Raw genomic sequence first — 15,737 nt, 5'->3', positions numbered from 1 at the left:
ACTGCTCTGACAGCCCTACTATTGTTTGAGGAGGCTTGTAAAGGACTTCAAAACTTTATGGTAGAAAAAACACTGAGTGTTGGGAGCTCAGTGGGATGTTCTCTGGTATCTTGGTAGAAACAAACCTTAAGAGAAATGTGGAGGATGGGGGCCTGGCATGAGATGTTTCTGAGGGAAGTTTAAAAACTATATCAGAACCCACAGAGGGGCCATGTCCTATATTTCAAAGCTGAAAGGAGAGGGACTGAGGGCTCCAGGTTCTGATGAGCTTTAGGAGGAGGTTGGTCATTGCCAGGAGAATCTGATGAGCATAGCAAGAGCACAAAGGGAGGAGAGAGAAATGAGATGAAAGAAGGTCTGAACATAGAGGGTGTCAGACCACTTGCCTGTGCATTGGCAGAATTTGTCCAAATCAGTGAGAATCAGGTAGTTGAAAGTGTCATTTACTTCCCATAGAGACTGAGTGTCAAATTTGTATTACAGCCAGGCCATATTGCAGAAAAAAATAGGTAGTGAGACTTACTGAGATCTGTAAGTGTGAGGTGGGAAAGAGACTTAAGGATAGAAGCAAGTGGAGTTGAGGAGTCACGCTTGGAATGGAAAAATCCCAAGATTGATCAAGTGAGAGAGACAGAGCAAGCAGGAAGAAAGACAACCTTGAAAGGGCAGCAGTAGAGAACTTCAGAGTGAGAAGGAGGTGGGAGAGACTTAGAGAGGAGGGCAGAGGGATCCCACCAGGAGAGGGATACCGATAGCACAGGAACAAAGGCACAGGGAGGGATGCAGTGAGTGATGTAGGGACAGAGTCTCAGTCTGAGGGTGTCGCCATAGAGAACTAGACTCCTCAGAAAGATGCTCAGTGAACAGATGTCCCTTTACAGAGGATGGGGTGCCCAGAAGTGCATAGGGGAGCTACCTGATGAACAGCGGGACTTTTGTCCCATACACTTCAGGAGTTCAGAAAGACAGAGGGACAGCAGGCTCCAGTGATGCAATGAGAGAGACAGACACAGAGGAGGAAGTTCCAAAATGTCACTTAAGCAAGCAGGGTTTTGGGGACCCACAGAGGCTCCATAGTCAGGCCTTACTCAAGGTCAGAGATTCTGAGCTTGCTTTATCCAGCAGGACTGCATAATAAGATTATTTGGCCAATAGAGTAGTTAGGAGTTGTTTTGAAGGATCTATACTTGGTTGTACATTGTGCTTTGATCTTTAAGGGGGGAGCTCTTTTGTTTCTCCCCTTGCTGATTGATGAAAAGCCCATCATGATTAAACTCAGGGAGACTGGGTATTGACCCAGGGCCCTCCTGAAGCTATCCTGTGTCTCTGTCTTTTTTTCATCTAGGCCTATATTGCTATCTAAAAATTCCTCATTCCTCACTTCTCCCCCCAAGAAGCTTTCAACAGGTCAGAGTGGGTCTCCTATAGGGGTGGACAGAGGAGTGGGCACAATAGGGGGATGTATTAGAAAGGGTTTCTAGTTCTGTGATGAAGGAAACACCAAGATTAAAAAGCAAGTTGGGGAGGAAAGAGTTTCTGTTTCTCACATTCTACAGCACTGTTCATCATTTCAAGAATTCAGAACAGGAACCCAAACATGGCAACCTCCTGAAGTCAGGAGCTGATGTTGAGGCTATGGAGGGCTGCTTCTTAGTGGCTTTCTTGGAATGGTGTTCTTAGCCTGCTTTCATACAGAACCCAGGACACCAGCCCAGGGATCACACTACACACCATGGGCTGGGCCTTCTCTGTCCATAAAAAATTAAAAAACTATTCTACAGGTTGGTCCACAGGGTCCACTTATGGAGGCATTTTCTTTATTTCTCAAAAAGGAGGGTTCCCTCTTGTCAGATGACTATAGACGGTGTCAAGTTGACATAAATCTACCCAGCACAGAGGAGGAGAGATGCGACTGGAAAGGCAGACTAGAATTTAGACTCGAACACTTGACAGGGGATGGGAGAGCGGCAGGAGCCAGCAGAAGCAAGTGATTGGCACACAGGAGTGTCAACAAATGAGCACTTTAGTTCAGTTAGGGTGGGCATTGCCCTTCTAAAATGCCCTGTGCTCTCTCCATGGTTACAGACCAATATGTAAGCCAGTGTAGGGAGAAACAAAAACTTATTGAAAATTAAACTGTCAAGGCTACCTCTCTCTGGGGTGGAAAATGAGGAAATGGGCAGAAAAGAAAACAGATTTTATATGACAGCGGGGTGGATCTTGGGCAGATTCAGGACGTCTGGATTGAAGGGGAACTGGGTGCCCATGCCTGAGGTAGCAGATATTTGTGGGAAGGTTAGGGTGGCTCCTGGTAAACAGAAATGCACCATGGTGATCTGCTTCTCTGCAACAGAGACCGTAAACTACTGTTTACTCAGCCAAAATCCTTCTTGTTAGGAACAGCACCTCGACGTTCTGGACAGTTGCTTTGGAATAACTCTTGCCTGCTGGACACAAACAGCACAGCTCTCATCCTAAGGGGAATAACAGACACTTTGTATGAGCTATTTTGAGCAGCAATGACCTGAGAACACAGATTTAGGTTACCAAAATTCTATGTTCCAGTTGGAAGCAATTTCATGAAAACTTGATAGCTTAACCAAAAAAGAAAATCACAAATCAAGGCAAGTTTAAAATGCAGGAGTGGGAACCTCAGAGAGGCAGGTACATCAAGAAGGGGGAGCTTCTCACAGGCTCAAGATGTTATTTGCTGCCATTCTTAGCTTTTGGATTGAAGCTGGTTGTCTGCTAAGTTCATAGACTCTATTGTCACAAGGGTTAGTTCTGACACAGAGGGAGGAAACATGGCTGTTCCAGAGAGCAGCACTTAGCCCATGAGAAGGTCATTAGCCTCTGACCTGCAGTGTTCCCATCTCTCTACAGTACTGAAATTCAGATCAGCCAGCCAGGCTCTGCAGACACAGATTCCTTTAGGAGTTTTCCTTCACTGCCAGACATGGCAGCTTCCCTCCAGAAGTCTGATAGCCAAAGAGAGGAGAGCAAGTCTCTTTAGAATATGCCCATTGCCTCCAACTACTCCACAGCTCCACACTGAACTTTGAAACTTTGGAGAAACAGCAGATGCAACCTTGAAATCCAGCTGCAGCTGCCTCATTGATTGGAACACAGTGACAGGTGTTTCGGCTAGTTAGATTTTCTAAATTCATGTTACCAGAAATCGTCTTGTCTGCCCATTTCCAATCTGATCACAGAGCACACCTTGTACATGCCAGCATTTCCTATGAGGTGGGAGGTGTCCCTGGTGTGGATAAATAGGCATCAGTGTGCAGTGGGAGAGCAGCACCCCAGGAGAACAGCAACCCCAAACATTAGGACTCATCTAAAACAGATGCTGGCCGCTGGCTTCAGCTCTCCAGGTAATGCTCAGGATTCCTTCTCTCCTGGGACAGTGGAAGGAGCCTTTCCAGGACTGTGGTATTGGCAATTACCTGGGTTCTTGGTTTGGAGGGTGGTGAGGAATTGTTCCTGTGGTACTGGGTTGGAGTCTGAGGACAATTCTGGGGTGTATATGAATCTTCTCTCAGTCAGCGTCTTCATGTCTACAGTAGAGGCTGGTGCCATGGGTTATGCTCCTGGAGAGTGAATGGAACCTGCTCCTTCTGACACTGCACAAGAAGGAAGTATTGAGATCTTGTCTACTCTGGGTGCTGCTGTCATAGCTAAGGGGAGACAGGACAGTTGCAGAGTCCCTCTGGGGCAGCAGGCTTGGGGTCTGAATCCCACTTCCCCAACACATCATGGCCAAGAAGAGAAGCTCCACCATCTCATAGCCAGGAAGAAAAGACAATCACTCAGCCAAATTTTCTCCTGTACAGACAGACTGGCCTGTTTTCTGTGGAAATAATTGTGCAGTAACATATAGTTGAATGCTTTTGAAAGAAATAGATGCATCAGTTTGACAGTAAACACAGAGTAATGGTTGCAGAAGTCTCTGGCCACTCTGCAGGCATGTCACAGGCCTGGGGACATGTGGATCAGCTCCAGAACCTCCCTCCCCTGCTCCCTCCATTCTCTTCCTACACTCTTCTTGTCTTCTCTCCCCTCTGTCTTCCCCTTGGCTCCCTCATCTGATCTCTCTCCCCCTCCTGTCCTCCTGCCCCCACTTCCCTCCACTTTCTCACTCCTCATTCTTTCTCACCTTGTCCTCTCTCCTCTGTATCCATCTTCCCCATCATCCCTTCCTTGTATGACCTACATTCTCCTCTGAACTCACCTATACAGTGAACAGAGGCTAAAGTTTGACCCCCATGTTTACCCTGTTCACAGGCTTTCAAATGTGGTCTTTAGGATGCTTGTGTCCCCCACTCCAGGGGTGTTTGGAGGAGATGACTCTGTGGACATTCCCTACAATCATCCCAATACCCATAATAAGTCAGACACATTTACTAATAATGTAACCTGGGCCACTCACTGGGCTGCCAAGAATGATCCACCTATTTGCTTTCTACCACCACACAGCCATCCTGACAACCAAAATGAAATCTGGTTCAGGTGTCAGAGACTGGGACACCATTTATTTTTCTTCCTGTCAGGAAGCCTTCCAAGCTGAGATAGAAACCACTAAGTGTTATCCTGGCAGAGCTGAAAGAACCATTCTCTATTGGTCTTTCTAATACCTGTTCTTGGGGATGCCAAGGCTTTAATACTGCATCAGATGTCTGCAGTGCTTCCTCTCAATTATCCCACCTCACATTCAGACAGAGGAACCATATGCATCCCAGGGCAGTGAGATGTCATGAACTTGTCATGTGGAGGTTGGGAAGGGGCATTTGCTGCTAATCTAATTCAAGGATCCTTCACTGAGTCCTTACTAGAAGTTGGTGATGGTGAGTGGGGGACAAGTGTAAATTAAGAGTATTCCCTAATTTCTAGTGATTCTTATGTCAAGCAAAAAGAGGAAAGAAATTAAGATTGCAGAAGGCTTTTGCCCATCCTCAGGTCCGTTTCTTCCTTACTTTGTTAGTCTGGCATGTCCCTTTATCTCTACGGATCCTGATTTTCTAGTAGGAAAATTGACTGCTGCAGCATCACTTCCTCCAGGGGAAACAGGCTATATGGGATCTGGTAGTGCCATTTGAGAAGTCACAAAAGGAGAAAGTGGCAGCAGAGCCTGGATACTGCACAGCAGTACAGGCAAGGTTGAAGGACAAGGAGATGGTCAAGTCACCACCTGACCCTTCCAGACTCCAAAAATCTTTCTTTTCAGACAGGAGAGCAGAGAAGATGGCCTTCCTTGTAGCTCTTGTTCTTTTGATGGCCGGGTTCTGCCCTGCTGTTCTCTGCCAACCAGATGGCTCATTGGGAAGAAACACTGAAGTCCAGGAAGACCAAAACAATGGGACACGAGTGGACAGTCTAACAATGGCCTCTATCAACACTGACTTTGCCTTCAGTTTTTACAAGGAGTTGGTTTTGAAGAATCCAAATAAAAATGTCATATTCTCCCCACTCAGCATCTCAGTAGCTTTGGCCATCCTGTCCTTGGGAGCAAGCAACAACACCCTGGAAGAGATTCTAGAAAGTCTCAAGTTCAATCTAACAGAGAGCCCTGAGGCAGATATCCACCCGGGATTTGAGCACCTCCTCCACATGCTCAGTCATCCAGGGGACCAGGTGAAGATCAGCATAGGCAGCAACATGTTTATTAAAAAGCATCTGGATATCCTGGCAGAGTTCAAGGAGAAGGCAAGGGTGTTCTACCAGGCAGAGGCCTCTGTGACTGACTTCCAACAGCCTCATGAGGCCAAAAAACTCATCAATGACTATGTAAGCCAACAGACCCAGGGGAAGATCAAGGAACTAATCTCACACCTGGATGAGAGTTCGTTAGTGGTGCTGGTGAATTACATCTACTTTAAAGGTGAGGATGGTCACTGTTTCAGGGGTGGATGGAAAGGGTGTTGGCTGGGCACCTTGTGTCTATAATCTGACCCCTAGAAAGGAGATGCCCATGGCCTTGGAGACATGGGTGCCTAAATTCTTCTTACTAGCAGGCCTTACTTGTCCTTTGGGATTTTTGAGATATAGTTGTGATTCCTGGTACATACTCCACAGAACCCCTGAGCTCTCAGTCTAAAAGGGTTGTGTTGGATGTGATTTTAACTTACTACAGATTGCATCGCTCACACGTCCCGTCCTACCTGAGTGTGCTGAAGCCATGGCTTCTCCCTACAGAGATGGTGTCTTAGTCAGAGTCCTATTTCTGTGAAGAGACACTATGACAATGCAACTCTTATAAAGGAAAACATTTAATTGGGGTGGCTCACTTAAAAATTCAGAGGTTCCATCCATTATCATCATGATGGGACATGGCAGTGTACAGGCTGACATGGTGATAAAGCCGTATCTGAGAGTACTACATCTTTCTGGCAAGAGGAAGTAGTCTGGTGTGGAGTTCCACAAAGATTTTCTAGTGAGATGTCAACTTCTTTTACCTAACAGCTCTTCATTAGAGGATTGCTTGACCACATGCATGGTTACAAAGTGATTGGAAGGGTCTACACTTGGCTGAGTTAGAGGGAGGTCTTTTGCTCCACCCCTTGGCATTCCTATAAATAGCCCTTTAGAAGAGACTGGAGGTGCTGGTGGATAAGGATCCAGGCCTTCCTGAGGCTGTCCTGTGTTTCTATCTGTTTCTCTCCCCTCTATCCTTCTATCTAGTATCTCTGATATCCCTCTCTCCTCAAGAGTACCCTGTCATAAAATGTAGGAGCAGGTCTCCCAGCTGGGCTCCCACAAATGATACCAGGAACAGGGACCACAGCCTTGGCAAAAGGAGAGAGAGGGAGTTGCAATTGTAAGGAGGCACGCCCTATGAGGAATGAAAAATGAAGGCAGTGATTTTTTATTTTTGGGAGTGAAAATAAGGTGGCTCAATGCCAAAGTTGAAAAGTGAGGCTTCAGTGAATATTTCTCTCTTTCTAAGTTTCTTTCTTTTTCTCTCTCTCTTAATTTCTATCTATAAAATTAAGGAAAAATAAGGTAGAATATAGGAATATAGTGTAGAAAAAAACTTAGGGTAAGAAGGAAAAAATATAAGGTAGAATATAGGGATATAGTATAAGAAAAAAAAACTTAGGATAAGATAAGCAACAAGACAGAGGAACTATGTCTTCGATTTTCCAACTACGGGGATATGAATGCAAATTCCTGTGGAAGAAACAGAGAAAAATATATCTAAGGTGAGAAAAACAGGCAGAAAAAGATTCCTATGGAAGCTTTTGGCCTGTGAAGAGCTTAGATTTAAGTCCTGAGCAATAGAGGAAAGAGTTTTTTTCTGAGGCAGTTGTGGGTGAATGTCACTTCACTGACATTGTGACTATATGATAACATCATACCATCAGAATTAGTTTCCTTGGTTATAAAGCCAATAATAGGAAATAGAAGTCTTGGGGAAATTTTAGTAATCTTTCTCTTAAAAGCTGAAAGGTTTCTTTGGAAAACTCTGTAATTTCTCTCTAAAATCTGGAAGCTCTTTAGGTCTTTCTCAGATTTTTTTCTCTTTTTGTAAGGGCAAAAATTTAACTCACCTGGAAATAACATCTATTAGCATGGGGAAATCACCTGTAATTGCTCTAGAAAAAACCAAAAACAAAAACAAAAAACCCTCTTGGAACAGGACAAATCCTCTCTGCTACTCCTATCTTTCCTTCAAGCTGCTATTAGGGGAGGAAATCTGAGAAGCTCTTTTTTTCTTTTCATATCAAAGAAAAGTTCTCTCTGAAAAAGCTCTTTGTCTTCTTTCTCTATTGGTAAAAAAATCTGTCTAAAAAAGCTCTATTTTCAAGTACCATCTTTACTTTTTCATTTACCCAATAAGGCAGGGGAACAAAGGGTTACCAAAATGCCTGTCTGAGTGTGAGCAGACAGACAGATGCAGCCCACTCTAGGGGACAATGTCAGGTGAAGGAAATGTAACTAAAGATGCCAGCTCAGGGAGAACAGAAATCTCCCCTGGTAAGAGAACAAAATTTTGACTGAAAAAATTCCCATGGTAAAAGTAAAAGCTTGAATACAGTGTGAATAGAAGTTTTCTCCCAGAACCAGAAAGGCAGCATAGGAAATGGAGTTCATTTGTAACAGGGTGATGGTATAGATAAAGGCAGCTTTGGAAATAATCTGTAACATGGGTTGTAACAGAATGACAATATAGAGAAAGGCAGCTTGGGAAATGAAGTCCATAAAAGAGATACCAGTGCAGCACTGACCAAAAACTCTGTTTTTTTTTTTTCAGCTCAAAATGCTATTTTCTTTACAAGCTCTGTTAGCTTGCCTCTCAAGAACTAGAAACAGGCAAACAGCTTGCCAGTCAGGAGGCAATTAATATGCTAATACTGTTTGTCAAGAAGTCATTTTGAAACCCTTTAGAAAAGTAGGAAAAGAGGTCCATACAATGGGAAATTGCTTTGGATGTGAAAAAAGAAAAATCTTATAGGCAAATAAAATGCTTGGGTTGTGCTTGAAATGCAAGAGAAAAACATTGGCATCATTGAAATGCTCATGATAGTCTTAAGAAGTAGCTTTAAAAAAATTAAGAAGTCAAGCTTAGAGCCACTGATGAATTAGCCTCTGACTTCAAACTGTCAGGAAAACTTTTAGAATGACATAAAATCTGACTATAAACTCTGAATGTTAGAAATGATTTCCAAACTTCCTATCTTGTTAATAGTTCTGCTAAGAAATGTCTTTTAGATGTTTGCTAATAGAGTTTGATTTTGAATGTAAATTAGTTCTGTTAAGAAATTCTTCTAGATATGTGGTAAAGTTTATAAAGTAGTTCTACAAAGTTTCCATTTGAATATAAGATTGTAAAAAGTGAAATATGAATAATGATATGCTACTTGTAAATATGTTGAATGTAAGTTTGTAAAAAGTGTAAATATTGAATACAAAAAATGTAAATGTTAAATATTAGTTTGTGAAAAGTGTAAATTCAATATTTGTCTAGTCCAGACAAGCTAGGTAACACCAATTTTAAAAAGATAAACCATATCAAATCAGAAGCATCCTGAAGGTTTTATTACTCTTTTACCTTCAGATATATTTGAATGCTTTTTATGATAGTTTAAACATAATTTTGTGATCTCAGTGGGCCCTGGAAAAGTTAAGCAAAGGTATCATAATGGAGGTAGTTTTTCTGTCTCCTTTTGAGAAATTTCCACTCCTTCTCTTTAGAAAGGGGTAGGTCTTCCACAAAGGGATAAGCCTCCCACAATCAAGTTAGTTTGCAAAAGTGTCTTTATAATTAGTATGGGTTTTTGTTTACATCAGTGGATACTTTGTAGTGATTTGAAATGACCTTTCTCCTGTTAATCAAAATAGTCTCTTGAAAATTTTATTGAACATCTGTTAGGAGAGAGTTTTGATTTAGAAAAGGGCTTGGTTCAGCTAAGACTGCTGTAATCACCTTAGACCCAAAAAGCATATTGTATTTTTATTATTCTCTATTCCTTTACTGGGAGGTATGGCTGCTATGGAAATCACTGTGAATGATTCTAAGTTCTTAGTAGGGACGTAGGTCACAGGTGAGTTAAGCTCTGTACCCCCTCTTGCCAGAGGCTGGTAGGTAAAGATGGACAACTTTCTTCTTTATAACATGTATGTATGTAAAATTGATCAAGAAGAACAACCTAAGATAGGCACAGTTTGAGTGGTCTGGGGAGCCCTTTATTATATCATGAAGGGGGAGTTTTGGAAGCCCATAAAGGTTTCCTTGTGATCTGAGCTTGCTTTACCCAGCAGGGCTACATGAGAGGATTGCTTGACCATGTGCATGGTTTCAAGGTGATTGGAAGAGTCTACACTTGGTTGAGCTAGGAGGAGGTCCTTTGCTCCACCCCTTGGCATTCCTATGAATAGCCCTTTAGAAGAGACAGGAGGCACTGGTGGATAAGGACCCAGGCCCTCCCAAGGACATCCTGTGTTTCTATGTTTTTCTCCTCTCTATCCTCCAATCTAATATCTCTTATCCCTCTCTCCTCATGAGTACCCTGTGCTAAAATGTGGGAGATGGTCTCACAGCTGGGCTCCCACAGTCTGGGACTCTGGGCTGTATCTTGAGTGTTTATGAGACCTCAAAGCCTGCCTCCAGAGTGACACACTTCCTGCAACAAGACCACACCTACTTTAACAAAGCCACACCTCCCAATAATGCCACTCCTATGAGCTTATGGGGGCCAATTCAACCTACCACAAAAGTAGACTCTCATTCAGGCCATTCAGCATTTCTGATATGCTCCTACAGAATCTATCTGCTACAGAACCTATGTCTCTAGGAGATCTCAGGTCGTCTGGGACTCAACCTAAGGAGCCTGGCTACCCAATTTTAAATGGGGAAAGTAGCATGTCCCATAATTACTGAAGAGCCTTTCACACATTCCTATACAGGAACTCTCCCTGAGCCTTTCTGTAATGCTGGACATGGACATGGAAAAGCAGGGACTGAGGAAAAGCCAGTAGTGAGAGGGAGGTGTCAGCCAGGCAGTGTTCTGTGTTTAGTGTCTGGCTGGTTCATGAAATTTTAGTTTGTAAAATTAGTAGTCAAGTCAGCCCATGGGGTCACAGTGCTGGGATGAGGAATGTGGGGTTGAGGCTCAGGAGATTTGGGAAAATGGGATAGAATTGCTGTGGGTGAGGGTTAGTGGGAAGGTATCTAGAGCCAATACTCATAAATCTCCGCCTGATAGAACAAAGAGTAAGACAATAGATCACAGAATGATTACTGATAAAAAATATTGATGTGACTAGATCTGGGTTGATTTGGGACTCTGGACTCTGGATAGGCCAGAGAAGAGGAGGGTAGGTTCTCAGAAAATAGACAGAAAACCAATTGGCCATGGACAGAAGAGGATGGGAGGACAGAGGACAGGTATTCAGGATGACCACAGAGCAGCTCTTCTCTGAAGAGAAGGGAAGCAGAGTGATGGTCTGAAGGATTAGACTGCAGGGCTTGGCTCTCTATGCTGGGCCCAGGACCTAAACTCCAAGGCTGCTTGACCCTGAGGTGGGGATGTGTGTTTATGCTGCTGGATCCTGAGCACAAGAAATTGTCAAAATATCAAGTCATCCAGGGTGTATTACAGATGGTTACATGCACTTGGGATGTGGGGCAAGTCTAACTAGGATATTTTTTATTTATGGAGGTGAATATAGCTCATGTAGTAGAAGAAGACTCATTACCCATATCTTAGTCAACCAACTATGGGATCCTGGTAATCCAACTCTGGGGAGTTGCAGATCTCACCAGCTTCAATCTAAACCCACTCATGGCTCTGGGAATGGACTTCAATTAAGGTGGTTCACACTGAGGGGCACCATGGTGTGGGAGAACACAGTCTCTCTTGTCCTGTTTCCCCTAAAACCTGTCCACAAGACATTGCCTTCTACACATGGTTCCTCCTGAGGAAGAAGGGATCCTCAGCTTCCCAGGCTCCAGTCTTCCCACTTTCAGTCCCATCTCTCTGTTACACACCCCACCCTCAGACCCCTGACAGTTTTTCAGGTATCTCATGTAGGGAAGCTATGGTTTTGAGTTCCCCTTTGCAAACCAAGCCTGTGGACTACTTCTCATTCATAGTTCCACATCTGCCAAGGTTTTTTATAATCTAGATTATGCGACTAGTAAGGGACACTCTGTGTTGTTGAAAATGGATTGATTCCTGTCAAGAGTGAGATACTGGGAGAAATGGGGTGGAGGTAGGGTCTCTCTGCTGATGGTACAATCTGATGACCTGCTCCACATTTAGGGAAATGGGAGATGCCCTTTGACCCTGTTTTGCATTTGAATCTGATCTTCTACTTGGATGAGAAGAGGACTGTGAGGGTGCCCATGATGAACATTAAGAACCTGACCACACCTACTTCCGGGATGAGGATCTGTACTGCTCTGTGGTGGAGCTGAAGTACACAGGCAATGCCAGTGCCCTGTTCATCCTCCCTGACATGGGCAAGATGCAGCAGGTGGAAGCCAGTTTGCAACCAGAGACCCTGAAGAAGTGGAAGGACTCTCTGAGGCCAGGTGCGTGTCCACAGGAACCAGAGCTGATCTGGCTCCCCATCCTGCTGTTGGGCTGAGGCCCAGTGCCCATGTCCCTCAGAGTCTCACCAGTACCCAGTGTAATGGTTAGAGAGTCAGCAGGGACAGATGGAGTGGAGGTGACTTTTCCTCTGCTGACTCGGTAGTTTTTAGACAGATTTTACTGTCATTTTGTTGTTCACAAAATGACATCAGCTAGAGCAGGAGCTGAGGATTCCTCTGTGTCTAACAGGCTGTAATTACAGGGAATCTTGAATGGGTTTTGAAGGCAGAGGGGAGTGAGGTTGAGATGAGATCAGCTCTGAGAATCAGCTCTGCCCTGTGTAGCCATCTCATCCCCTCATTCATTCACCATTCATGGAATGATGACTTGAAGACCTACTATGTGCCATGCTCTGATTTAGACCCTGAGAGTATATCAGAGACTAAAGCACAACATTTCTTACCCTTAAGAACACATTTTGTAATTGAAGAAGAGAAAGAGGGGAGATGGAAATGCAACTAATCATTATTTGATTTGTTAAAAGATGAGAAGGGATGAGATTTTAAGGGGAGGGCTCAAGGATAAGGAAATGGAGTCAGATGGAGTGTGCAATTTTAAATAGAAGACTCATTAGATGAAGTTTGCGGGTCCACATGACAGGGAAGGACTGCATTTTCTGGATCTGGGAAAAAAGCATTTTGGGTAAGGGAAGAGCTGGTACCAAGCTTCATTGCCTGCCCTGTAAACACTCTCAGGCATTGATGGGTAATAAATGCAATAGGAAAAGCAAAATCATGTGATGTATGCCTGCATGGAAAGAGTACATCTCTCTGGTGAGAGGTCTGTTTGTGGAGAGGTGCCTTGGCTACAATGTGGTTTGAGAGGAACACACAGTCCAGTGACTCTTACATATCTCCTTTCATTCTCAGGATGATTGACGAGCTCTACATACCCAAGTTCTCCATCTCCAGTGAATACAGCATAGAGGACATCCTTCAACAGCTGGGTATCAGGGAAGTCTTCTCCACACAGGCTAACCTGTCTCTGATTACAGGGGCTGAGGACCTGAGAGTCTCTCAGGTAAGCCAAAAACACTGGGTGGTTCTCATTGGGTGCCTAAATGAGGATAGTGAAAGCCAGGTGTCAAGGGGAAATGTTAAATGTGTGAGAAAGCCTGCATTTCTGAGATTTCTCATCCTGGGAGAGCTGGATTATAATCTAGATATTCCTGCTGGAGAGCATGCAGCCAATCCCTCCTCTACCCACTGAGCATAATCTCACCCAGGAACTCAAGGTGGGAAAGAGGCTGTGCTTGGTCTTCGACAACCATAGGTCCAACCTGTACTGTGTGTGGAAGCCATCCACAATTCCTTGAAGGGTAAGGCATTTCAGCCTCAGCTTCTTTACTGCAGAGCTGCTCCAATACTTCTTGACTAGCACATAGAACAGTAGCAGTAGAGGAAATAAGAAGAGATGAATGACAATTGGGATGAAAAGCTTAAGAATAGCAGAAAAGATGCCTTAGGACCCCACACTACATTCCAGATGCACAGCCTGACAATGCCTAGTGTTCTGTCCAGTGCCCACTCAGAGGCCTGGGCTCAGATATGTATTAGTAGGGCATGACAGTCTGAGAATGAGAAGTTATTCCATTTGCATTGAGGTTGTTTGTCCCAAGGAGGCTGGAGCAGGAGGGATGCTGAAGCCTGCACTTGATGCCAGCACCCAGGCTTTTCCCTGTGGGTACTCTGAGAATATTCCTGTAGACTAATGACTGATGCTGCCTACATCCATGCTCCAGTTTGTAGTGGTTTTGAGGGCAACACAGATTCTCAGAGACTGAGCAGACCCAGGGCATGCCTCATCTCACAGCCTGAGCTGAGACTTGGAAACACCAGGAGTAGAGCTCACTGTAGGAACAAACAACCTCAGCCAGCAGCTGAGACCAGCAGTGGATGCTTGCTCCAGGAATCTGCTCTGCTGCCCTCCCTGGTCTCCAGTGAATGATGTCTTTCTCCTACAGGTGGTCCATAATATTGTGCTGGACGTGGCTGAGACAGGCACAGAAGCAGTTGCTGCCACAAGAGTCAGCACTATGGGATCAGCTCTAATTTTGAATCCTCTGAAAATGAATTTCAGCAGTGTATTCCTGATGATTGTCTCTGACACAAACATTCAGACTCCACTCTTTATGGCCAAAGTCACAAATCCTAAGGGAAACTAGAACTTTCCAATAGATGAGGCTTCTTCCTAGGAGTAGGGATTAAGCCTGTTTGTGGGTCTCTATGTGCATTTTGGCCTCCACGCTCTGATTGGCTGTGGCATGCCGGGATGGACAATAACAGTGACTAACTGTATGACTCCCACATGCACAGAAGCCCTTGGACAGTTAGTGTCAGGCTCCCAGTCCTCTTGGCAGCACTGGCTCATGGTCCTGACCCTGAAATCTGTCTTTGTGGCCTCCCCATGCTGCCAATCCTGTGTCTGTCTCTATCCAAAACCCTGGGCAGATAGGCTCAGTCTCTATCTGGGCTCTGGTTATGTCTGCCTTCAGCTTCCACAGGCTTAATGGAACTATGCAAATTTATAGGCCAATCATATGGACCTCAGCCCCAGTCCTTGAGATGAGAACCTGCCACTCAGAGTCTATTTCCAGAACTGGAGCCACTGCATGCCCAGTTCCTGCCTCAAACTTTGCCTCTTCCGGGTTCTGCCACCTACTGTCCCTTGCAAGGGCTCCTCACCCTGCCCACATCTGGCACAGTTTTGTGTCTCTCACTCCTGCAGCTCATGGAGTTGGTTGGCCATACCAGCTTCTTTCCCCCTAGTACACCAATCTGGGGCAGAGGAGCCTTTTTCTAGTTTCCCCACTGACTAACATCACACAAGAGATGGACACCTCTGCCTTCCTTACCCAAAATTCAGGGCCTGGAGCAAAGCATCAGTAAATATATAACTGTACAGAAAGTACCCAGGCAGTGTTCACTCAGCTCCTGTTGGCAGGGATTTGCCCTCTAATGAACCCATGATAGTAGATATTGTCACTCAACATCTGTAACTTTTGTGATATGCCTCTGACCTCTGTGCTATTATCAGTCTTTTTATGGATGAGGAAACTGAGACATAGAGAATCTTAGTCATTTCCCATGTCCTCACAGCTAGATATTATGACTGGAGGGATGTTCTTCCAAGTGTCCTGATGCCAGAGGAACAGTTTTCACCAAGCTGGCATTCTGTGTCTGGGGCATCACCTTGGTGGTGTGCCGGTGGATCATAAAGCATGGCTCTGGGTGCTTCACAGAGTACTCCTTAAAGAGTCTGTGGCTCATGTGACCTCTGTGCTGATGTCAGAGTAGGATGAGAAGGTGGTCAGATGAACAGAAAGAATGCTTTAGGAATGGGACACCTCAATGAAGTTATTTCTAATAATAATTGGGGGTGTTAGTGAAAGAATAAACAGTCACCAGGTGTCAAAGCACCTGGCCTGTGAGGATTCTCAAATGACTGAGAACTACAGGCAGTTTTGGATGGGTTAATGCCAAGGGCCATGTCATAGAACAGCAGATGGACAGTAATATTCAAGGTGTCAGCCCACCAGATGCATAATTCTCTGTTGGGAAATCTCATTAGGCATGGCCATGGGAACACAGGCTCTGGAATAATGTTTGCTTCTCTCAGTAATTTTCACATGTGCTATTG

The 15,737-nt window shown here is 44.5% G+C and overlaps 1 pseudogene; it reads left to right on the top strand.

The window, feature by feature from the left end:
* Window positions 1-5,229: 5,229 nt before the first annotated feature.
* LOC114688400 lies at window positions 5,230-15,731 on the top strand (annotated as a pseudogene).
* The last annotated feature ends 6 nt before the right edge of the window (window positions 15,732-15,737 follow it).

Source organism: Peromyscus leucopus, unplaced genomic scaffold (assembly GCF_004664715.2).
Source record: "Peromyscus leucopus breed LL Stock unplaced genomic scaffold, UCI_PerLeu_2.1 scaffold_1373, whole genome shotgun sequence".
Classification (NCBI taxonomy): Eukaryota; Metazoa; Chordata; class Mammalia; order Rodentia; family Cricetidae; genus Peromyscus; species Peromyscus leucopus.
Note: the sequence above shows the minus strand (reverse complement) of the source record. Positions and strands in the feature narration are given on the sequence as shown.